The sequence below is a fragment of the Delphinus delphis genome, chromosome 21, assembly GCF_949987515.2.
Source record: "Delphinus delphis chromosome 21, mDelDel1.2, whole genome shotgun sequence".
Classification (NCBI taxonomy): domain Eukaryota; kingdom Metazoa; phylum Chordata; class Mammalia; order Artiodactyla; family Delphinidae; genus Delphinus; species Delphinus delphis.
The window spans coordinates 21,190,544-21,214,568 of record NC_082703.1 but is presented as its reverse complement, the minus strand read 5'-3'; the positions used below and the strand labels follow the sequence as shown (position 1 = coordinate 21,214,568).

General features: G+C 43.3%; 1 protein-coding gene and 1 long non-coding RNA gene across 4 annotated transcripts in view; one reads left to right on the top strand and one right to left on the bottom strand.

The window, feature by feature from the left end:
• FAT1 (FAT atypical cadherin 1) overlaps nt 1-14,230 on the bottom strand; it is a 119,950-nt gene extending 105,720 nt beyond the window's left edge. For 2 of the 3 annotated variants that reach the window (XM_069540291.1, XM_060001166.2), the window contains exon 1: nt 13,804-14,229. The gene's annotated coding sequence lies outside the window, so the exon portion shown is untranslated. Of the gene's footprint in view, nt 1-13,803 lie in introns of all 3 variants that reach the window. The other variant, XR_009517868.2, reaches the window with a different exon arrangement.
• The window catches only part of LOC138413934 (uncharacterized), a 112,090-nt gene continuing 100,043 nt past the window's right edge, over nt 11,979-24,025 (top strand). Inside the window, exon 1 of the long non-coding RNA XR_011246332.1 lies at nt 11,979-12,045. This is a non-coding gene — a long non-coding RNA (uncharacterized lncRNA). The remainder of the gene's footprint in view (nt 12,046-24,025) is intronic.

The following is a 24,025-nucleotide window of genomic DNA, read 5'->3' as shown; positions in this document are numbered from 1 at the left end:
CAGAGCAGCTGTTCCCCTAAATGCCAACGTAATTCACCTCGTAAATGAACAGAGCTTCACAAACGTCCAAGAATGGTCAGAAGAGGACAGCGCTGCAGCCCTGGCAAAGGACCCCTCAGATGAATATTCGGGAAACGGGACTGCTCCCCAAGGTAAGAGAAACAGCAGACTGAAGGGCTGGCCAAACAGCCAGGGGAAATTAGCACGGCAACTTTAATTTACAGTATCTTAACTCAGCCAACTGCCAACTTTGCCCCATTAATCATTTCATTAAGGAAAAAAAGAAAAAACCTGATATGCTGAAGGCAATGAGAAGCTTAATTGGTACTGAATCCTGTCCAAGTCGGGCACCCTAACTTGTGCTTTAGCAACCATGATTTCTCAGCAGATAAAGTCAGAAAATGAGACAGAATTTTTGGCCTCTAGAACAACAATTAAGATTTAAACAGAATAAGAAGACAATCTTCTCCCAAAACTATCTCTTAATTTGGTCAACAGTTTTAATACTCAGGGAAATTTGAGGATTATGTAACAAACCGATAATTTTATCAAAACAAGTGAAAACTCTGATTCATGACTGAATTCAACCTACAGGTATTAAGAACCTGCTAGCAGACAGACTGTGCTAGGTACATGGAGTTAAAGACTATTTTAAAAGGCAAAGATCCTGGTACTGAAGCATTTACAAACCAGGGATAAAACGTAAAGAAAATGTCTTAAAGAAGCATTGAAAAGATGATGTAGCACAAGCACTTTCTGTTTTAGGAAACATAATGTTACTAGTATCCAGTTTACAACAAAGTATTAAACCAGGATTCTATTGCAAGCAATTAAAATATTTTTGCTTAATTCTACATATAAAATATTACGCAGTAATTAAAAAAATAAGACAGCACTCTATACACTGACATGTAAAGATGTCCAGATACATTAAGTGGAAAAACTAAACTGATCCCATTTATGTTTGCAAAAAGGGAGGGGAGATAAATTATATGCATAGTTCATGGATGTGCTTAAAAATGAACCAAAAAATTCTGGACAGATAAGAAGTAAACTGTTAATGGTGGTAACTTCTGAAGGACAGGCAGCTGGGGGAATGTTCACATTTTCACTTTTCTCTACTATTTGAATTTTTAGTATATATATATATATATATATATGTTATCTTTATCATTAATTCACTTCTTTGGTCATTTGATTCATTTATCACCCATTTAATGAGAGCTTACCACAGGTCAGGAACAGTTCTACATGCTGGGAATACGAAAGTGAACCAAACTACTAACAAATCCTCACGGAAGATACATTTCCTGGTGAGAGACAAGGAAACAAAGAGTCTATCAGATGCTGATGATTAGTGCTAAGGAGAAAAATAAAGCAGAAAGAAATGAAGACTGCAGCCAGAAACATGGAGGGAAAGAGAGGCCCCGAAAAAGGACAAGAGTTTCTCAACGTCAAAACTATTGACATTTGGGGCAGATGATTCTTGGCCGGGGGACGGGGTGTGTAGGCTGGAGAGCTGTCCTAGGCATCATTTAGAATTATTCCTGGTCTCCACCCAACTAAAGGCCTGCAGCCTCTCTTCCCTCCAACCCCAACTAAAAATGTCTCCAGACAGTACAAATGGCCCCTGAAGCTCAGTCATCTCCAGTAGAGAAGTACTAGTTAGACGCGCCACAAGGAGAAAGACCGTGGTGGCCTGGCACTGTGGGTGAGCGGAGAGCAATAAAGGAGATCCTTTTTTAGATAAGCTTTTCATTTTAAAATTATTCTAGAGTTTCAGAAAAATTACAAAGACAGTTTCCCCTACTGTTAACATCTCACCTTACTATGGTACATGTGTCACAACTAATGAAATAATATAGATACACTGTAATTCACTAAGTCCCAATGCCCTTTTCCCGTCCCAGGATACCAGCCAAGACAACCGCATTACATTCAGTCATCATATTCTCTTAGGCTCCTCTGGACTGTAACAGTTTCTCTGATTTGTCTTGTTTTCAATAACCCTGACAGTTTTGAGAAGTACTGATCAGGTATTTTGCAGAATGTCCCTCCACTGGAATTTGTCTGATGTTTTTCCGCATGATTAGACTGGGGCTATGCGTTGAGGGGAGGAAGAGAACAGGGTAAAGTGCCATTTTCATCACATCACATCGATGCTGATGCTGACCCTGTTCACTGGGTTGAAGCAGCGCTTGTCGGGTTTCTCCGCAGCGGGGTACTTGCTGCCCCCTTCCCCTACTGTGCCCTTTGGAAGGAAGTCGCTACGTGCAGTCCACACTTAGGGGTGGAGAGTTATGTTACATAAATCGTTTAGAGTTCTTCTGTAAGGGAGATTTGTCTATTCTCTCCTAATGTCTTTATCATTTGTTTTCATCAGTATGGCCTCATGGATGAAGGGTGCAGGACGTCGGATGTTCCTACAAATAAAACAAGAACAGGGGAGTGACATGCTCGAACCTAAAGTGAAAGAGCTGCTCTGGTACCTGGGTGGACAAGAGAAGGGAGGGCAGCCAGGGCAAAAGCTGGAGGGAGACCAGTTAGAAGGTACTGCAACAGCACGGGTGGGAGACTGCGGTGGCTCAGCCTCAATGGTCCTCGTGGGGGTGGGGAGAAGGGTGACATTTTGGATCTACTCCAGGACCAGCTGATGAACTGGAGGGCAGAGGCGGAAGGAGAGAAAGAGAGAGGCATCAAAGAAGATTCCAGAGGTCATGTACTGAGCAAGAACTGAGCAGTCAGGTACAAGAGAGGGAAGCCTGCACTGAGGGAGGAACGGATTTTAGGGAGTATGATTGAGGGTTCAGCTTTAGACATGTTAAGGTAGAAATGCCAAGTAATGACTTCAAGCGAGCAGTTAGATGTGTGGGAAAGGTTCACCGTGGAGTGAGAAACTTGAGAGTTGTGAGAATATGGAAGACGCTACATTTAAAACCACAGAACTAAATGATCACCCACAGAGAGAGCACAGAGACAAGAAACAAAAACCAAGGACAGAGACGTGCTACTCCCCAAGATCTAGAAGACAGAAGACGAGAGGAACCAGCAAGGGAGACAAAGCAGCCACTGGAGCAGAAGCAAGTAACAGTGGTGTGACAATGACAATGGTAAGCAAACCAATCTTTCTGAACATTTGAAGCCTAACATGAGACCTTGAAAATGACCCATTAATACTGGCTGGTGCCATGCTACTCCCACCACCGCTGGTGCCCTGGGCATGCCCTTCACCCCCAGGGCACAAGGAGAAGGCTCAACATGCCAAACCACTGCAGCTGTTCCCTCCCCACGGCATCTCGAGGATCCCTCAGCAGCACCTGCAGCCTTTGCCACCACCCACTTCTCTCTCACAGCTGGATTCCCAAACACCTGGCTCACCCTTCACAACTCACCCACCACGCACGGTTCTTCTCACGGGACACATCACAGCTGGAATAAACTTTTTCGACCACGTTCATAACTGAGACCTCTTAAAACCCTGAATTTACTCTGCAAACTTGGCTAACAGAATGCCGTTGTAATTAAATTATTAAATGCAAGTCTTTTGATCAGAAAAAAATTCCACTTTCTAGGAGATCCTGTTAACTTTACAGTAATTTACCTGAGAACTGTGAACTCACGTTTCACCTTAGAATGCCAGAAAAATTATGGCTGTTACTCTATGCAAAACAAACAGTAAAGCAGGGGAAACACACACACACACACACACACACACAAATCCTAAAAAGGTACTAATACCATTTCATCTAAAAAAGTACATTATTACCTAGTGCTCACGCTTATGAAAACTAAACTCTAAAAACCATTTTACCCAAAGGCTACACTTTGATATTTAGAGGGTGATCACACTACTTGAACTTACAGTAATCCAGGATTTCTTCTGTGCATTTTCCAAAGTGAAAACAAAGAATGTTTACTTAGTTCAGTCTTTAGGGAAAAGGGCCTCAGGTCCAAAGCTTAAATATCTTTAGTACAGATTTCTGAAACTCCATAAATAAGAGAGAAAGATCATTTTTCTGGTAGAAGTCAGATATTAATATGCTCATGTTTCTTCATTTGCGAGACTTTCATGTAAAGTGTTCCAATCTGTGACCGCACAGGCTTCACACAACAGAACACAGCCCCGTGCTGAGAACACAGCTGCATAAGTTCAAACATTTAGATCTAAAGCTGAAGGTTCGGATGTTTCAGATGCTTGAGACAGGGCGTTAGGTGGGACACTGCGTTACACAATGCATACATTCTGTTAAATGTATGTTTATTATTTAGAGTCGCAACTCTTACACACGCCATTAGTCATTCCAGCTCTCTACCCAAGAGGGAAACAGTATCAGACTCTCCATGCCACATATGATAATAAAAATACACAAAAATATTCAAGTATTTTGTATTTTCCCTCACCATACTCCCATTTTGTATCCACATCAGTGAGAGCGTCACTAGAATTGAACTTATTACTGAAATTTAGAGCTTAATGTTCGGTTTGAATAGCGTCACATTTTAAAAGTACTTTCTAGAGATGTCTAAATCGTGAGGGAGATGACTATGTTTCCAAAGAGAATTGTCACAAAGTTGTTAAAAGACAATATGAAATGTAAATGGCTCCTGCTTTTTAAAAATATTGTATATTAAATAAACGTTTAATGACCTCTAAAATCACTTAACAGGAGTCAAAAAAGAGTACTGTGTCTGTCTTAGAAAGCCTGCTTGTTACTCAGCTATAACCAATTCACAGCTTCCAGGTGACATTTACAACAGAAAAAACCCCTGCATTTCTCTAATAAATTATAATAGCCATAGACAGTACTTTTAAAAGCGTTCATTCTTAACACTGAAAAATTAATGGGTAGATCTTGTTTATTTCTGGGTACATACTAAATCTCTTTAAGCCATCTTAATACATTTTTTCAGTAAAAATGGGGGTGGGTGGCACTATGAACCCAGAATTGAACAGCAGGCTCAGGCTTGGTATCTATCACTTAACTGCTTCTGCTAACTCTGTATGTTGTTAGCTTTGATTGGAGCTGCAGTAAGTCTGATTACTCCAGCAATGACTTAATTTAAATACTGCCTTCAAATGATCAACAACTGATTCCAATTTAACTGAGAACAGTCTTCAAGCTATTCATACTGACAGTACACACTGCAAATCCCTCTCCTCGGCACATAATTCTTTTCCAGAACCTAAAAGCTTCAGCATTAACATGATTTAATCAATTCGAAATAATTTTTTGGAAGTTTTCTTGCCCTTAACTTAAACAGACTTCCTAATTTTTAAATAGCCTCCGTATAAACTCTAGTATGTAATTTACCTACTCAATGAACCTATATAATTTACCTACTTCAGTGGGTAGTCTGAAGAGGACTGTTTCTAGTTGTTGTTTTATTGTGACATAAAAGACAAGACCAACAAACAAGGGCTATGTGTACATTTCTGGCTAGACTAGGCATCCCTGTGCTAGTCTCTCCTCTTTCAGCGCTCCAAAACATGACCACTCTCCGTTATTACCCATCCCGCCAACCACTTTCTCCTCACCCACACTCCAGGGCAAACTTTGCCCACAGAGAAGCTCAATAAACAGACTGTTTACCCTCTTGTGATATAAGAGCATTTCACCTAATATATTTTTCTCTGCAAATAGAAATCATTTAAATGATGTTTTGGCAGTCATTAATACTGGCCACTCTTCCACTCCCAAAGTAGTACAGTTTTCATTACGGATCAAATTATGATGCTCCCTTTTGTATTTAGGTACAAACCTCGGCCTTTCACTAAATACGGGATCAGGCAAGTGAACGTTCCATGTATAGTAAGTACGTGGAAGTCGTGGTAGAGACTCCCCCCACTTCCTCTCCTTAAAATGTTCTCTTCCCCTCCTCTCTCTTCCTCCCACATCTCCGAGGAGATGCGAACCACCCAAGCTACAAATAAAGACATCCTTGATGCCATAAAACTGTGCCTCTCCTGCAGCTCTTCCCTAAATTGTCCCTCACACTCAAGTGCCCCGCCGCTGCCGCCGCTGCAGCTGCCTTCAGCACTCCACAAATACACACAGGTTCTTTCCCCCTGAAAATAGCTTTCATTCAAACCTGCACTTCCTTCAAGCCAAGAGCCTATTTCTCACCTTCTTATGTTTGCAAAGAGTAGTTTCTCAGTGCTACCTTGACTTCCTTAGAACTCCCTCCACTAAAGACATTGTTGTTTCTACCCTCAACTGTTCCACGTGACCTCAGATCCACCCAGGCAACAGAAGCAGCTTCTTCTGGTGTCAAAGGCTAACGTCAAAATTAATGCCCTTTTCTCAGTACTCATCCTCCCTGACAATCTCCGATTTGACACTACTCACCCTCCTCCCCCGTATGTGTCCTTCATACTGTCACAAACTGCCTAAAACAAAGAGGTGATCCATACAGAACGCGTAAAGGATGGACAGCACTAAACTTTCCTGATTCTCTCCAATACCCTTTTATAAGCTACACCAACCCTTTCACTTTTCAGTTCGTCACTACAAATTTCTTTCAACTCTTTTCACACACACACATATTGTTACCCTTAAAGACATCATCCCCTCTGCCCTTATCACAAAGGATCACCGCAGAAGCCTGCATTCCACCCTAACCTCCAACAAGTGCCATGGAACAACTTCCCCCACCCCGGGGATACCTTCAGACTTAAGTTATACAGTGTCTTCAGCCACTTCCCACTGCAAAATAATAGCTATTCCACTGAAAATAGAGTAATTTCCTACGTCCTTGAAGAGTTTCACCACTTTCCAAATCACCAAGTTTGCAATCTAAGAAATCAAATTAAAAAAAGCAGCTGGAAGTCGTAAAACCTGTGATCTAGCCCAGGCTTTGTCACTAATCATCTGTGTGACTTCAAGGGAGTTAATTAATCCTTGGATTCCATTTCTTTATTTGAAAAACTAGAGACTGGACTAAAATCTTTACAGCTTTCTACCCTCCACAGGTACACATTCTTTCCCCACCTCCTTTTTCTCTCTTTGTACACACACACACACACACACTCCAGAAATTCAGGATTTCTATGACTTTTTATCTTAACTGTCAAACCTCCATATCTTAAGTCATCTAGACTTGACATTTTTTTATTTCTCAATTTCTCAAAACTGTGCTTCTTCCATTTCTGCTGCTGCCACTTGGTTCATATTTGTATTTGTTCAGGCACAGCATGTGAACCGCCTTTTGGTATTCCTGCTTTCTTGCCCCCATACTATTTAGCCCACATACTGCAATGAAATTAGTCTCATTAAAACTTCTTTGTAATGTCACTCCATAGTTTGAAATATTCAGTGTTTCCCCTTATCCTTCGGATTAAGTACATCCTTCTTAATCTTGTATTAAAGATCTCTGACAATCTGACCTCTACCTACTTTCCCAATTTAATCTCCCATACTACTTGTTTCAAACCAAAAAGGTGTCCTTCCCACAGTCTTGAAACCACCAAGCTGTCCTGAGCCCATGACACCACCTAGTGGCGGAGGCTCTAAACTTGCAGCATCGCCACCTTTCTCTTCGAAAAGACAACGCAAACATGGCAATTTTATTTTTTCCTGCCCTTTACTCATCACACACAGTTTCGTTATTTCCACCTTTCTCTTCAACATTTCTTTCTTTCCTCTCTTCTTAACCTCCATAAAAGTTATCTTCTCTATCTTTATAAGCCAAGGTGAGCCCAGGTCATAGATTTTCTGTTTTCCCTACGCAAAGAAAAAAAGGCAAGCCATAAGAAACATGAAAGAAGGATTAAAGAAACACTGATGATAAACCAACCAACCCTTTTCCGAAAGATAACATGGTGTGCTCAGGTCTTTTTTCTCACCATTCATCAAACCACAAATCAAGTCACAACACCAAGGGTTTCTACAACTTGCTTTACGTGTATTTCCTCTCCGTGAATCACTGCCTCCAGATTCACTCTTCCCCCAGACCTCACCCTATCCTAATATCCACCTAGCTCACTGAGGTGCTATGATGAACTACCCTGACCCAGATGGGTCTCTCTTACCACACTGGAGATAATTGTTTATTTGTCCTTCTCCCCTGCTGGACTGTAAGCTTCTTGAGAGCAGGAAGCCTGCTTTGTTCACCACTGTTTATTGCATCTGACCCAGTGTTTGGCACAGAGGAGATCCACAGTTGTTGGGTGCATGAATGGACAGATAGATGAGGATTAGCAATGGAGAACGGAAGGCAGGACTGATGGGTGGGAGGGGGTGGGGGATAAGGAGGGATAACATGGGAAAACAATACATCCATCGTTGTAAACTTAACAAAAAATCCAGGCGCAACCACTAGGCCAGTAACAACACTGCCGATGGGTGCCCTGCAGAAGGCTCTAATTTCCAGCAGCTCAAAAAGAGGTCATCAACCACCTCAAAATACTTCCAAAGTGGCTACAGGCGATGCCAGATCAGCGTCCCTACTACAGAGCTTACTATGAAGCTTTATGCTTGAATATTCTACAAAGATAAGAATTAAATAATTACCGATTTTCCTAAGTGGTCTATAGAAGACATTTAATTATAGATTTATCTCCACATAAATAATAAACCTTTGGAATTAAGCAAGAATTTTGGCAATATATTTAAATCTGGGACTTAAGGAAAAGAAAGATCATTTTTTAAAAAAACTTTATTATGTGAAATATACAGATTCCTCATCTGACTGAATACATTTTTGAAATAAAAAGTTCCTCCCAGACCTGAGGAGAGAAAAAAATGCAACTTTCTGATCTTGGTTAAATGAATTGCCTGCATCGCTCATTTCAAAAACTCCTTACCAGTGCCTAAGGACAAACTAACACTTGCAAATTAAACAATTAGGTGAGACAAAAAGACACAGTTTGGCTTCATCAACTATATAATTTGGTCAAAAGAAAGCTTACCTGCTGCAGTTTCCCACTCATAAAGATTAAGCAGACACCTGGCCTTATGGCTTCCTGCTATTAAATCAAGTCCTTTAGGCCACAAATTAGGCCATGGAGACAACATTTAATGCAACAATAATGCATTGAATTTGATTTAGTTTACTGAGTCTATGTAAAATCTGCAAAACTTGGGTGGAAAACAGGTGGCAGTAGACTTGTTAAAGGAGTTAAAATAATCTGTAACATCCCTTTCACTTCTAGCGTTCAAAGAAATGACTACTTCGGAGACAACTTGAGAGCTAAGCCTAAAGACATACACTAGGAAGGCATGGGATCAGGGGGAAGAAAACAGTAGTAGTTTGCATATAAGTTTTAGATTCCTCTTTTGGCACCTGACCATAACATGGATTTAAATGGTCTACTAACATTGTGCAAAACCACTAGGTGTACTTCTAGTGACTAATTAAAAGATACAAATGAATAGATATGCAGGTGGCCTGAAAGATTTTTATGAAGTCCTCTAAGAATTTCACTTCCTTTCAGAGTGACAAAGAATTTAGTTCATTTAAGATATTCATTTTTCAAGTAATGGGTACACAAATGCACACTTTATTCAAATCAAACCCTACTATGAACGTGTTAAATGCCATGTTTGACATAATTGAGTTATATTCATCGTTGTTTTTAAAAATTATGTAATGTTTTAAGCACTTTTACACCCATCTTAAAGCTTAAGTATATAGAAAAGAAAGGGGGATAATAATTCCACTTGTGGAACCAGAGAGCTGTCCTAAAACACAAAGCCAAACATCAGAATTAACCTATATACCTGGAGAAACACACTCTGAGTAACTGCAGTAACTCGATGTGCTGGATAACCACAACGCTAAGAGTAATATGAAAAAAACATCACCATCACCTAGTTTTAACACGTGCAGCTATCTTAAACTATTGAAACCTATCTCTGAATGTATGACGCCTCAAGAATCTGCTTTTGTGAAAGATACATAAATAACTGAAGATCATTTGCCTTTTAAATCTTCCGATTTCAGTCACTGTAAATAGGAGTTGCTTAACAAAAGCTATTTAATGAAATCATAGTTCAGACACATGAAGGAAAAAAAAAAACCTCTAACTGCACAGAAAATATTTATGAGTTTACTTTCCTAACGCATACAATTGCGTCCTTGTTTTCAAAGTCCCGCAATTCACATCAGTGGGAACAAAAAAATTCTTAGAGACAACAGAAAGTTAACTTCCTAGAGGAAAGCACTTAGAGAAAGAAAAAGCACTGAAGAACCAGAATCTCTTAAAAAAAAAAAAAGATCTTAGAAGTTTCTCTTCCAAAAAAGAAACAAACGGATAGCACAGTTGCAAGTGTTTAGCCCCGATATTTATCACTCATCTATGCTTAACTACATTCAACCAGTTACAACTCAAACCTCAGGACAGCACTCCTTCAGGGTACAAAACATCTAAAAGAACTCGGTGACTCCATTTCAAAGATCCCATCCCTTAGCAGCTGGCCTCTCCTTTCATCACACCAACGCTGTGAATATCTCACAAATCGCAAGAAATTAGCCGCGGAGCGAGATCAGATAAGTCTTTAACAGGCACGCGTGTTACCGGAGAGAAGAAAGTGGAACGCGCGTGTGAAGTTTCCGAGCTCCGGGCGAGGCGGAAGTTCTCGCCCAGAGGCCGCCGGGAACCCCGCGCCGCGGCTGCCGCTTTGATTTCCAGCAATGGCTCCGGGGCCAGAGCCGGTGCAGCCGGGGCCGCTGCCAGCTCGCAGCAGCAGTCGGGTAGGTAATTACCATTCGGGTCACGTCGCGCCTTAACCGCTCCCGCCCATCCGCCTCCGCCCACCCACCCGAATCCAGGGCCTGCCCTGAACTTTCCAAGTGGGCAGGGGCCTCGGCACCACCACCGTCCGGCGGGTCTCTTTCTTTCCATCCCGTCCCCAGAGCGCCGGGGGGCGCTCGGTCCTGGGCTGGACAGTGAGGGGCAAGCTCCCAACGAGCCAGAAGCCCGCCACCCGGCAGCAGCAAGTTGCTCGTCCCGCGGGCACATACGGCTTCGGCTCGGCCGCGCAATGGCACCGAGTGCGCCGCTGCGCCCCTCGCCCACCGCCCGCAAGCCCCAACTGGTTTCCTTCCAACTTACAGCAAAGTTAGCCCGAAGCGGCGGCGGCGGCGGCGGCGGCGCTCTCGGGGGCGCGCACCTCGCCGCCTCAGCGCGCCCCCGAGCGGGGTCCGGGTCGGTCCGGGGCCTCACTGGCTCCGCAGGGCCGCATGGTATCTGCGGCCCGCCCTCGCTTTCCTTGCGCCCCGCTCTGAGGCAGAGCCCCGCCACCCGCGAGCCCCACTCCGAGCCCGGCCGGTGCAACCCCGGCGTCTCACGCACCCGGCGCTTCACGCACCCGGCGCGGGACATATCCCTCCGCTCGCAGCCACGCCCGCTCGCGCCGGCGCTCTTTTCTCCCGCGCAGAAACTCGACCCGACTTTTCCTGGCAGCCGGAATCCCAGTCCGCGGGGCCGGGTTACGACGCCCCGCCAAGGGTCAGGGATCTCCCAGCAGCTACAGCAGCCAACTCCTTTCTAGGAGACCAGCGAGTGCCCAGGATGACCTAGCGACACCGCGAGGAACAGATTGGGGCTCGCTCTAGTGCCGAGGTTAGTTATGGCCAGCACACAGATTTGTGCAGGTAATTAACAGGGAATGCTCCCTACTAGGAAAGGGGGAACATTAACTTAGCTTAAAAAAAAAAAAGAAAAAAAAGAGCGAAGGACTAAAGAAAAAGCTTCCCACGCCTCCTACTTTAGATTCACGGGAACCTTCAGGGAATTCCTAAATCTGAATTTGAATGCCTTGGCTGTAGGTCTGCAATTGCTTGGTGGAATAAAATCTTCCAAAAGGTCTCAAAAGGAATGCAGTTAGATCGGAACCTACTTCCTTTTTCAATCTACAGTACACTAAAATCCCGGGAAAGTGAAAAGGCTTCCTTCGCGACCTCTTTGCGCAGAGCTGGTTAGACCCCGGAACCTCTCCAGCCGTGGTTACGAACCCCAACGCCGGCCTCCGCCGGCGGACACCCCCGACTCCCAGGTCTGCGGGACAAAAGGCAGCGGTGCCGTCTCGTGCGCTTTCCCACGCGGTAAGTACACCCCGCAGGCTGTGAACGCAGTCTGACGTGAAACTACAAGTTCCGCAGGGAGAAGGGGAAACCCCGGGCGTCCAGACGGCCCATTCGGGGAACTCCCCCCACACCGGAGCGCGCAGTCCGGGCATCGCGGGGCTGTGAGCCGGTCCTCAGCGCGGGCAGAGCTCCAGGCGCCGGCTCAGCGCAGCCCGGAGTGCTGCCGGGCGCTGGGAAACAGCCGGGAGAAGAGGGCGGCCTTGACCTCGGAAAGTTTGTGCAGCTCGAATACGTTAACGCTGTGAGGACAAAGAGAGATGATTTCCCTGGAACCGGTGGAGGGGGCTGCTGGAAGAACTACGAGGCAAATGGGGGTAAGGGAGTCTAGGGTTAAGGAGAGAATTTCTCTATTTCAAAGTTAATGCAGTCTCCTCTTATGCCATCTCAAAGAAGGTGATGGGGGGGGGAATGTGTCTAGAAGGTCATGGCTGGGAAGGAAAAATAATGCCTGCAGAATGAGTGTGCTGATTCGTAGCACTAAGAGTATGTGGTGTATTCCCTGCGCGTTATTTAGAATACACAGAAATTCACACACCCAGCAAACATCATCATTTAAACACTTGGCCACGGCAAAGCGCTCCTGGAGTTACAGGTCAGTTTCATACATGGAACACCTCGAAAGTAGGTTACCTGGTCTCCAAGCTCAACTCGTTTGTGCCCGTTTTCGAATTCTAACTCTAAACAAAACACAATCACACACGAACGCCAACAGTTTGTTGGGGCGGGATGCGGGGGGCGGGGGAGGAGAAGAACAGTAAAAGGTAAAAAGACACCATCCCATAACGTAAAATCACAAGATTTTTAAAATGACACAAAAGAATTCCTGGAGAAAATTACCATTCACTAATAACTAATAACCCTTACTTGGACTAAAACATCTGTTTGGGAATCCCGGTTTGCCAGGTCCACTGAAAACCTAATTGCCTGAAAGAAGTTGCACTTCGTCGCCAGAGGAACAGCCGAGAGCCAGAGATCGAGGTTTCAGAGTCCGGTGCTGCCACGTTTTTACTGATCCTTTAGCCTCAACGGAACGAAACAGAGGTGCCTTTTTGCTACCAGCTAATTACCTTCACATGAACAAGAAATGTAGTACAAGCTCCACGTTTGTCCTCTCAATAGTCGATCCTCCCTAACCCAGTACCCAAAGGCTCTAGAAAATGAGGGGGATGGGTTCCCGAAAACAAAAAAAGCTTTCCGCCAGCACTGCCTCTGCATCCAGTCCACCCAAGCTGGTATTTGTATATTAGCTATAGAATGGGCCGGAGTGGGTGGTAAGTGAAGGCTAGGGTGACGGCGACGGACCTCACGTCCACGTCCCAAGAGCGCCCGGCAGGTCCAAGTTCGCGGTCCGTGCGGAGAGCGCGCGCTTTGCCGGGTGCCCGGACTAGAGGGCGCTGCGCCACTGCAGATCACGCGGCACCCAATGCGCCCTCCCTGGGCACCATTTCTATAATAAGTTACATTTGAAATAATGCACAAACAGCATAGCTTTTCAAGTTCTTTTGAACAGTGCTTTGTAAGTATTTTATGAATTCCAAAACCTATGCATACTGATCTTTCATTCCCGAGTCAAGCACAGCCAGGGCGGGTGTGCAGCTCGCCGAGCGGAAAGCCGGTAGGATGCACACGCTTCCCTGTACTAGTCAAACACCCCACGCAATTTCATTAACGTTTAAACTTAAATACGGAAAGACTTGCACTCAAGAAAGAACTCACCCGTCCAGCCGAGTCCTCGGTGTTCTGCTTTAAAGTCCCGGCAGGTCCGTAATCGCCACGCGATTTGGATATTTGTTACAAGCCGTGTATGAAGTACCAACTTTGCTTCCCTCGGATCTTCAGCATGTCGCCAACGAGAGTGCGATCCGCCCGCGCCGCCCAGGTGGCCGCATCTCCGGAGGCTTCCGTCCTGGGGGAAACTTGAGCAGCAAAAGGAGGCGAAATGAGAGTGCGCGAGGGCTGGAGAGAGGGCCGAAGAGAAACCAAGTTTGTCAGGACATGTCCGGGCAGCGAGCCGCCGAGTTTAGGAGTTGCGGCCGGGAGCTGCGGCGGATCACTGCCTCTTTCCCCACTCCCTCCCGCCTGGAGGAGGTGGGGGAGGGGAGGTGACGTCAGCGCCCCGCCTAGCCCCCAGCCCCGCCGCCTGGACGGGATTCTCCCGCGGGGTCCGCCTCCTGGACAGTAGCGGCCGCGAGCTCGGAAGCTCGGCCGGCTCTCCTGCCGCAGCGGTCTCTGCGGCCGCTGCGGTTCCCGACAGTGAAGCGTCTGCCCCTCTCCACCCCGCCGCGTCTCCCGGGCTCCGCCAAGCGCCGGCGTTCCTCGCACTCGGCGCCGGGGCGGCCCCGCGGCGCGCACCTCTCCGGCTGGCTTTCTCGCAAGCCCCCCTCCGGCCGCGTTTCCCACGCCTCGAACTGCAGGTGATGCTCTTCCTCTTCTGCAGCTGAAATTCGTCGCGACGTGTCGCCTGCCGGGTTGTTGCAGGGCGGAAGCACGAACAGTCTCTGCGGACTAGCCTGGACGACTTGTACTTTGTAGCCCTCCAACTTTAGGATGTGATCTATTTTAAATACTTCTCGTGCTCTAGCGCTGTTTGCGGTCTTTGTGTTGAAAATCACGGAGCCATATTTTAATGTTCAAATCCTCTCCAAAAGCGCCTACGTTTTTAGACCGTACTCTGAAGCGTACAAGGATCCAAGGGGTGGAGGGAGAGGTGGAGGAGGAGCCAGTTTCTAATGTTTCCTACAAGTCATCCGTAGTGATGGGGGCCAGTACACAAATCAGTCGGCTACTCGTGCTGTAGACTAAGACAGATGCAAACGCTGTTGAAGTGGAATTTGTAAGTGAATACGTCCTTTCTACGTAAGCGTCCGGACTCCAGGAAAAAATCTGCTCTGGAATATATATATATTTTTAACGCCGCTAAAATACCAAAATAAAATCTCCTCAACAGCGTGAAATTCCCAGGGAGCCATTTCTGTGAGTTGACACTGTCCCCAGAAGGTTAGCATTAAAATTCCCTGGAAAAGGGCAGGGGGCTGGAGCGGGTTCTGTTAATACCTTTGCAGCCGTTGATGTAAATCTAGCGGTCAGTTTAGCTGGCTGTTATCTCTGGAAGGCAAAGAGCAAAACCCCTAGGACGCAGGAAACATGGCAAGGAGTTAAACAGTTAAGAGAAAAGAAGATTGTGTTGGAGCATTGGATGTGCTTAGCCTTAAGGAAGTCATATAACTTCTCTAAATTTCAGTTTCCTCGTCTGTTTCACCTTGTAAAAATGTGTGTGTATTTCCATTCAAAAATATTTATTTGCCAGGGAGGCAATGCTCAAGGAGACACTTTTCCCCAGCATCATATACAGTGTCTAGTAAGCACATAGGAGTTCATCAATAGTCCTTGTCTTACCCTCCCTGGTTCTTTGCAGTGTCTGTTTTCTCATCTATACAATTAGGAAGAGTTACAAGGAGGTTATCCCAAATAATTTTGTTATGGAAAGGAGAAGAGGGCACCCAGAAGGTGCCAGATTCCTGAGGGAGGAGGAAATAAAAGGACAGACTGACTTGAAAGGCCAACCTGTTAGTGCAGAGGACAGACCTCTCATGCTTCACTATCTCATCTACACAGGCTCGCTCCTTTTATGTCAATAGTTGAAATTAGAAATTGACTGCAGATTGTAAGTTTTTTATAAATAATACACATAAGTTCCCCCAGATGCTGCCGTGCAAGTCAGTCTGGTTTGCTGTACTCACCTTTAGCGTTATCATAGGTAAGTCAAATTATTTCCAATAGAAAAAGAAAAAAATACAAACAAGAGGAACTTATATATAATAATTGATGGTATTAATAGAAATAGCTGCTTTAAAAAAAAACAAAGTGAAAGGGGCAGAAAATTTTTAATAAAACCTCTAGACCTGCACCGTCCAATACCATAGGTAGCCACTAGCCACAAGTGGCTAAGTAAATTAAAAGCCAGTTCCTTGGTCTCACTAGCTACATTTGAAGTACTCGGTATCCACTTGTGACTAGTGGCTGCTATATTGTTCAGGGCCGATGAAAGAACATTTTTATCATGACAGAGTTCTGTAGGACAATGCTGTTACAGACTTTGCTATTGTTTTTGGAAGGCTACATCAAGCATTATATTACAATTTCCATGCATCCAACACTGAGTCAATTCCAAAGTTAAAAAAAAAAAACAGAATCACAAAAGGATTCACTCATTTCACAAATATTTATCAAGTACCAACAACAATATGCCAAGTGAAACTATAAAGGACTCAAAATTTAATGAGTTAGGTGTGTTTGGTGATTAAGAAATATTAACATGGCTTAACATGGCCTTTCCGTTGTTTTCAATCATTGCTGACTACGAAAACCAGGGGGAATCACTCAATTTAAAGCAGAAGAGATTTCTAAAACATTTTTAAGAATAGTCCTAGGACTAAATAATTCTAAGTAGGCTGACTGACTTCTGTCATCCCACCCTCTCTGTTCCTTTTAACTGCTTTCTCATCTCCTACATCCCCTTTTCCCCTACACTTCCTGAAGATGAGGCACTGTTCAGCTGTCTCCACTTCTCCATACTTTGGAATTATTTTATCCTTTGCATTTAAATACAGCTCTCCTTCGGGATTGCTTGTACTCACCAAGAGAGCCATTAGAACAGACAACTAGTCAATCTGGTAAGAATCAGTAGTTGTTAACTATGGGTATGAATATGTTCATTTCCCTGGTCCCTTCCAAGTGCATTGTAACAAGGGCTTTCTTAAGGCTAAACCTTAATCATAAAATTTTATTCTAATGGTGAAATTTCAGATGCCAGTGCCAATCGGGAAAATATTTGGAGGCATTATGCGGAATGGCTAACTACTAAAAAAATAAATAAATAAAAAATAAAGTTTACCTTCATTTCTGGCATACATACATAGTGAAAAAGGCTGGTTTGGACCTTCTGTCCCTACAAATGTAACATCAACATCCCCATGTGGTTTGGAAACAGATTCTGCTGGATAAGTATCATGCTTGTGATGCTTTCCCAGCTCGGGGATTGAAGGATTCCACGTCTACCTTTCTGAGCAGTAAGCGATGAATCATGCAGAATCTGTTGAAATACTTTTTCAATAAAGGCAGTAAAAAGAACATTAGACTCAAGGTCAATAAATCTGGTTTGACTCTTTGCCACATAAAATCTAATGTACTTGGTTATTACTGAATTTTGGGAGTCTCACTTTCCTTTATAAATGTGCATTTCTAAAGTGATCTCAAACAAACAAGCAAACAAACTGCCTCACCTGTTGTGAGAGATATAGTAAAGAATGAAGATAACAAATACAGTATCATTATTCTCCTCAAATTTACTCACTATTTCTCACCCTACCACTCCCTCTCAGTTATGAGGCTTTGTAGAACCAACAGTAATAAATAACATGGGTTTAATGCCAATTATAACCTAGCCTCGGTTCCAACTTCTTTATATGCATCATCTCATGGATTTCTTACTAAATTCTACAGGGTATTAGCAATTATACCCTACCTCCATGTTCTAGATGAAACAGTGAGGTTGAGGTAGATTAGATAACTCATGTTGGGTCACATTTTGGACTGAAACTCAGGGCTGACTGTCTTCATAGCCAACATGCTTGTCAATATAATACACCAGCTCCTTATACCCTATACCTCATTTGCACCCTTTATGAACCAAGGCCTTTGTCAGCAGTATTGTGGTTTAAGAAGCAACCTAAGAGGAGTAGGGTATCAAAAACTATCAAATGATGGCTGGAGAAAGATGGTCCTTTCTAGCAGCTTCACCAAATATGGATAAAAAATTGTTTAAAAGTGGGTCCTTTAATCACAGAGGGAGAACACCACTGATTGTGTCTTGTAATAGATATGTAATACATTCATTACTTGTTTGGCTTACCTATTTTCCTAGGTAGATATGCGTACTCCGAAACACATTTCTTTTCAATTTGAAATCATTGTCTGACTTTTAACTTGTTTAGTCTGAACAGCAGAAAAATACACACCAATGATTCTCACTGTATTCTGACAAGGACTATCTCATAGGATTTCATGATCAGCATTTCAATTTATACTCTGTTTCCTTTTCCTGGTCTGGAACCACTAGGGTTGCTTTATCTCTCCAATTCTCCTTTCTCTCTTTAATTTATACTTTTCCATATGATAAGATGGGAAATTCCCTCTATCTATACTTTTTTTACTGTTAAGATACTATCCCTTTTCCTGGTAGAATTTTTTTGGTCATAAAAACTAATCTGATATAGAGTCTAAGAGGACCCCATTCGGGAAACAAGAATTATGATAGTCCCCCAGCCTCCTTTCTCTAACAGATGATCTATTTAAGCCCATCATGGTAGTTCTGTACCCATTTGTCATGAACATGTGGGCCAATTGTAGCCAATGAGATATTAGAGGATGTTTACTGGAGGCCTCTGGAAAAAAATTTCCTGCCTCCTAAGGAAGATCCACAAGAGACATTATGTCTCCCTATGGACACTGTCAGGTCAGGAGGTCATGCCTGGGACTGTTACCACCATCTTACTTGCGGAGGATGAGGCCTAAACCTGGGAAGGCAGGTGAGGGTTCTCAATGAGGTTGAATCAACTATCTCTGAAGGCCATCCCAACTCAACCCTTCTTTTAATGGGAGAGCATAAGTTTTCATCTTACTTAAGCTGGATCGTGTCAGGATTTGGCTTATTTGTACCTGACATCATCTCCCACAGCTAGGTCATCCTTCTTTAAATGTACAAGGAATTATTTGAAAGAAAAGATAAATGGATGTACCTCCTCAACTTATTGGTCAATAGGAATTGAGACTGACTCTACTGACAAAATGGAAGGACTCTTGGAGTTTTCCTTTAATGGTGAAAAAGAAGTTTTTAGATGCAAAATGATTCAGTCTTGCAAACTGCCCATTTGTCTACCATAATGAAGACAAAAATAAAAATTTGAAATTTTATCTGTTCAACTAAAAGATTCTTCTTCATTCCTACTGTTCTTTCCTCTCCAGTGTCCAAAAATATTTCTAGATATTGAAACTTAAAATCTTTTGCACAGCAAAGGAAAACATAAGCAAGATGAAAAGGCAACCCTCAGAATGGGAAAAAATATTTGCAAATGAAGCAACTGACAGAGGATTAATCTCCAAAATTTACAACCGGCTCATGCAGCTCAGTATCAAAAAAAACAAACAACCCAATGCAAAAATGGGCAGAAGACCTAAATAGACATTTCTCCAAAGAAGGTATACAGATTGCCAACAAACACTTTAAAGGACGCTCAACATCACTAATCATTAGAGAAATGCAGATCAAAACTACAATGAGGTATCACCTCACAACAGTCAGAATGGCCATCATCAAAAAATCTACAAACAATAAAAGCTGCAGATGGTGTGGAGAAAAGGGAGCCCTCTTGCACTGTTGGTAGGAATGTAAATTGATACAGCCACCATGGAGAACAATATGGATGTTCCTTAAAAAACTAAAAATAGAACTACCATACGACCCAGCAATCCCACTACTCGGCACATACCCTGAGAAAACCGTAATTCAAAAAGAGTCATGTACCACAATGTTCATTGCAGCTCTATTTACAACAGCCAGGACATGGAAGCAACCTAAGTGTCCATTGACAGATGAATCAATAAAGAAGATGTGGCACATATACACAATGGAATATTACTCAGCCATAAAAAGAAACGAAATTGAGTTATTTGTAGTGAGGTGGATGGACCTAGAGCCTGTCATACAGAGTGAAGTAAGTCAGAAAGAGAAAAACAAATACCGTATGCTAACACATATATATGGAATCTAAAAAAAAAAAAAAAGAGATGGTTCTGAAGAACCTAGGGGCAGGACAGGAATAAAGACGCAGATGTAGAGAATAGATCTGAGGGCACAGGGAGGGGGAAGGATAAGCTGGGACGAAGTGAGAGAGTGGCATGGACATATATACACTACCAAATGTAAAACCGATAGCTAGAGGGAAGCAGCCACATAGCACAGGGAGATCATCTCGGTGCTTTGTGACCACCTAGAGGGGTGGGATAGGGAGGGTGGGAGGGAGACACAAGAGGGAGGAGATATAGGGATATATGTACATGTATAGCTGATTCACTTTGTTATACAGCAGAAACTAACACAACATTGTAAAGCAATTATACTGCAAAAAAGATGTTAAAAAAAGTGAGGATGGATCTGTAAAAAAACAAAACCAAAAACGGATGTGCTATGGTTGAAGATAAGGTGCTGTATAAGTCAGCTTTGTTGTTTTGTATGTTTAGGAAGGAAGATAGTTTGCCCCTGGCGCTTTCCTGAGCAACAATTTGTAAAGTCTCTTCTGTGTGGTTAGGTGTAGGAGAGACAAAGAACGAAGGAATCTTCCTCTTATTTCTTCCCCTCCACTTGATGTTTATTCTGGAGTAGCATTGAAAAAAATTATTCATGACACTTGTTAAACACTAAGGCAGACTTTAATCAGGACCATTATGATAGGTGTAGGGTCTGCAGAGGTGGCATTTTTGCAGCAGGAAAGAGAGACAACTTCGAATGCAGCAAGGAACAGTGAGGATTTATACAAGGAGCAAGGTGAGCGTCAATGGATAGAAAAGTACTAAGAGGAGAACATCAGGGGCAAAAGGGGAATCTGGCTAAGCCGACCTGACGGGATTCTTGCTGAAGGCAGGCCAGGGTGATCAGATGTTACCTGGAGGATGCTGAGAGAAAAGGCATTTTGTCAGATATCCAGGGTGGGGAATCCTGGTGAAACCAGCTGAACAGGGTTCTTGCTACAATTGGGCGATGAGGCCCGACAAGGATGGACACCAAGATCAAGGTCAAGGGGCTTCAAGGAGCCTGTCTAGAGTTTGGTCAAGGAGAGAGTGCTTGTCAGTAGCAGGCTCCTGTTCTTTCTACTCTTCTGTAATTGTTTTTTTTTTTTTTTCCCTGAGAAAGCAAAGAAAAGAAGAGGAGCAAGTGTTAGTATTAATCAAGCATCTGAGACCCTCTGAATCTCAGCTGTTAACGTTAGTCGTCATCATTTGTCTGTGTCATTGGTTTATAAAAAAGCCGAACTGTTTAAGGAGGTTGAGGTGACACATAGATGGGTGAAGGCAGGGTACTGTGGAAGAAAGGAGTTAAAAGTCAGAGGGTTTAGACGAGCTTTCTACCTCTAATGTTCTCTAATGTTTACTGGCTGTGTGAGCTTGACGAGTTACTGAGCTTCTTAAACAGCAGTGTGATTGGCTGAATTCTAAGATGGGCCCAGTGATGGCCAACTCCTGCCATTCACACCTTTGTGTTATCTCCTCCCATAGCTTAAACCAACCAGTGTCAGTTTAACAGTAGGACGAGCCAGAAGTGGTGGTATGTCACCTCTGAGATTAGGTTATACAAGACAGTGATCTCCCTTCCTGACCTCCCCCTCTCTCTCCGTCTCTGTCTCTGTCTTTCCCATTACTTGCTCTGGGACAAGTCAAAAGCCCACATGAAGAAGGAACTGAAGGCTTCTTCCAACAGCCACCTGAGTGAGGCCTCCACAAGCCTTCAGCTGACTGCAGCCCCAGCACGCATCTCATTGCAGCCTCCTGAGGGACCCTGAGCCAGATCGACCAGCTAAGCTGCTTCTAGATTCCCCACCCTCAGAAACTCTTTGAGATAATTAATGTTATTTTAAGCTGCTAAGTTTTGGGGGGAATTGTTAACAGTAGATAAAGACCCTCTGAATAATGCCTTTCTACCAATAATACAGTGAGGACTCAGTAAAAGCATGGATCAGAAAACACTTGGTAAACCTTAAAGTACGACATTTAGAGCCAAATGAATAGAGTGGAAGAAAGTGTCTAGAAAAGCACTATCTAGAAGAACTTTATGTGCAGATGGAAGTGTTCTCTCCGCGCTCTCCTGTGTGGTGCTGTTGAGTGCTTGGCATGTAGCTAGTGCAAAATGAGGACCGGAATTTTATTTTAATTCATTTAAATGTATATAGTCATAGGTGGCTAATGGTACCGTTTTGGACACAACGGGTGTCCAAACGGGTGTCTAAACCCACAACGGGTGTCCAAACGGGTGTCTAAACCCACAAATGACTATTTCAAAACAGAGTCAAAAAGAGCGCAGTGCATAAATATCAGGATCATGTTTTCTTCTCCAATTGTGACTTTTTTAAAGGAAGACTTGTGTCATTTATGTGATCTGGAGATGATGGATTGAGTTAAATTAAGCAGTTATTTCCTTCCTTGTGTGAAAAAAGGGCAATACATTTTGTGAAACTGGGTTTTCTGAGACCTCAGGGAGATTTACTTTTGTGTGTACCTGTGAAATTTATTAGACATGAAATTACGGATTCAATTGACTGTCCCACACAGTTGGCTGATTTGTATGATTAATTGAAGGGGCATGCAATGAACCAACTGTGCCTGCGGTTACCCAGACTACACAGGGCACTGCTGATTCATCCACCTGGCGGGTGAGAGAGAGTTAATAACCTGGGTGTTTCTTGACACCACTTTATTCAGTGATGTCATTTGGTAAATATGTAACCCCAAATGCAAAGCAACTACTCTTAATTACTTGCAGTGACAGTTAAACCTGACTAAAGATATACTGCAGTGTATATACAATTGTATCAGTTAAGGTTTGTAGGATGTCATGTATATTACCCTGTTAAAGTAGGAATGTTGAACTGGATTTTCTTATTCTTTCTAAATGATATCCGTTGAATTGTGCTTTGCAATATAGCTGATTGTCACTTAAATGTTGGCAATATCATAAGTTCCTATGTCATGTCAGATTATGTCTTTCATCCACAATCTTGCAGTCACGTTATTGTAAGATAAATGTTGCGGCTGCGGATCAAAACAGGATGAAGGAGAGCTGGCTATGCCCCGGTCATGGAAAAAAGTAAAAGTGGATCCTTATCTCATACTAGACACAAAAAGTTTCTCTTGATGAATGAAAGATGTAAGGCTGTAAGGCCAATGGTTTTTTTTTGTTTTTTGGTTATTTTTGGCCTTGCCACGTGACATATGGGAGCTTAGTTCCCTGACCGGGGATCGAACCTGTGCCCCCTGCAGTGGGAGCTTGGAGTCTTAACCACTGGACTGCCAGGGAAGTCCCCCAGTGGTTAAAATATTTAGAAGAAAATATAATAAAATAATTTATCTGGGGCTATGGGAGGGTTTACTACATAAGACAAAATGTTCTAGCCATGAAAGAAAAGATTGACAAATTTAATTACATAAAAATTAAGAACCTCTGCTTATCAAAAGACACCATGTTGAGAAGTAAAAATGTAAGCCACAGACTGGGAGAATACTTATGTAACAAATATAATTGACAAAAAATGAGTATCTTTAATGTAAAGAAGTTCTACAAATCAATAAGAAAAAGGCTCAATAGAAAAATAGGAAACTTTCAATAAAAAAATGGAATAAAAGAAACCCATGCACCTGTGTTTCAGGCAAAGGAAGTATGAATGGTGATTATTTTTGTAATGGGTTAAATTGTGCCCCACCCCATGTCCTAATCCTTAAATGTCCATGTCCTAATCTTTAAAACCTGTGAATTTGACGTTTTTGGAAAAAAGGGTCTTTGCAGATGTAATTAAATTAAGAATCTCGAAATACGATCATCCTGGATTATTCAGGTAGGCCCTAAATCCAACGACAAGCATACTTGTGAGAGTCATTCAGGTGAGAGACCCGCAGAGCTAAAAGGCTATATGAAGGCAAAGGTAGAGATTGGAGTCATGCAGCCACAAGCCAAGGAATGCTTGTGCCACCAGAAATCAGAAGATGCACAGAAGGATTCTTCCTGAGGGCTTTCAGAAGGAGCACAGCTCTGCCAACACTTCGATTTGGGACTTCTGGCTTCCAGAACTGTGAGACAAAACATTTTTGCGGTTTCAAGCCACCCAGTGTGTGG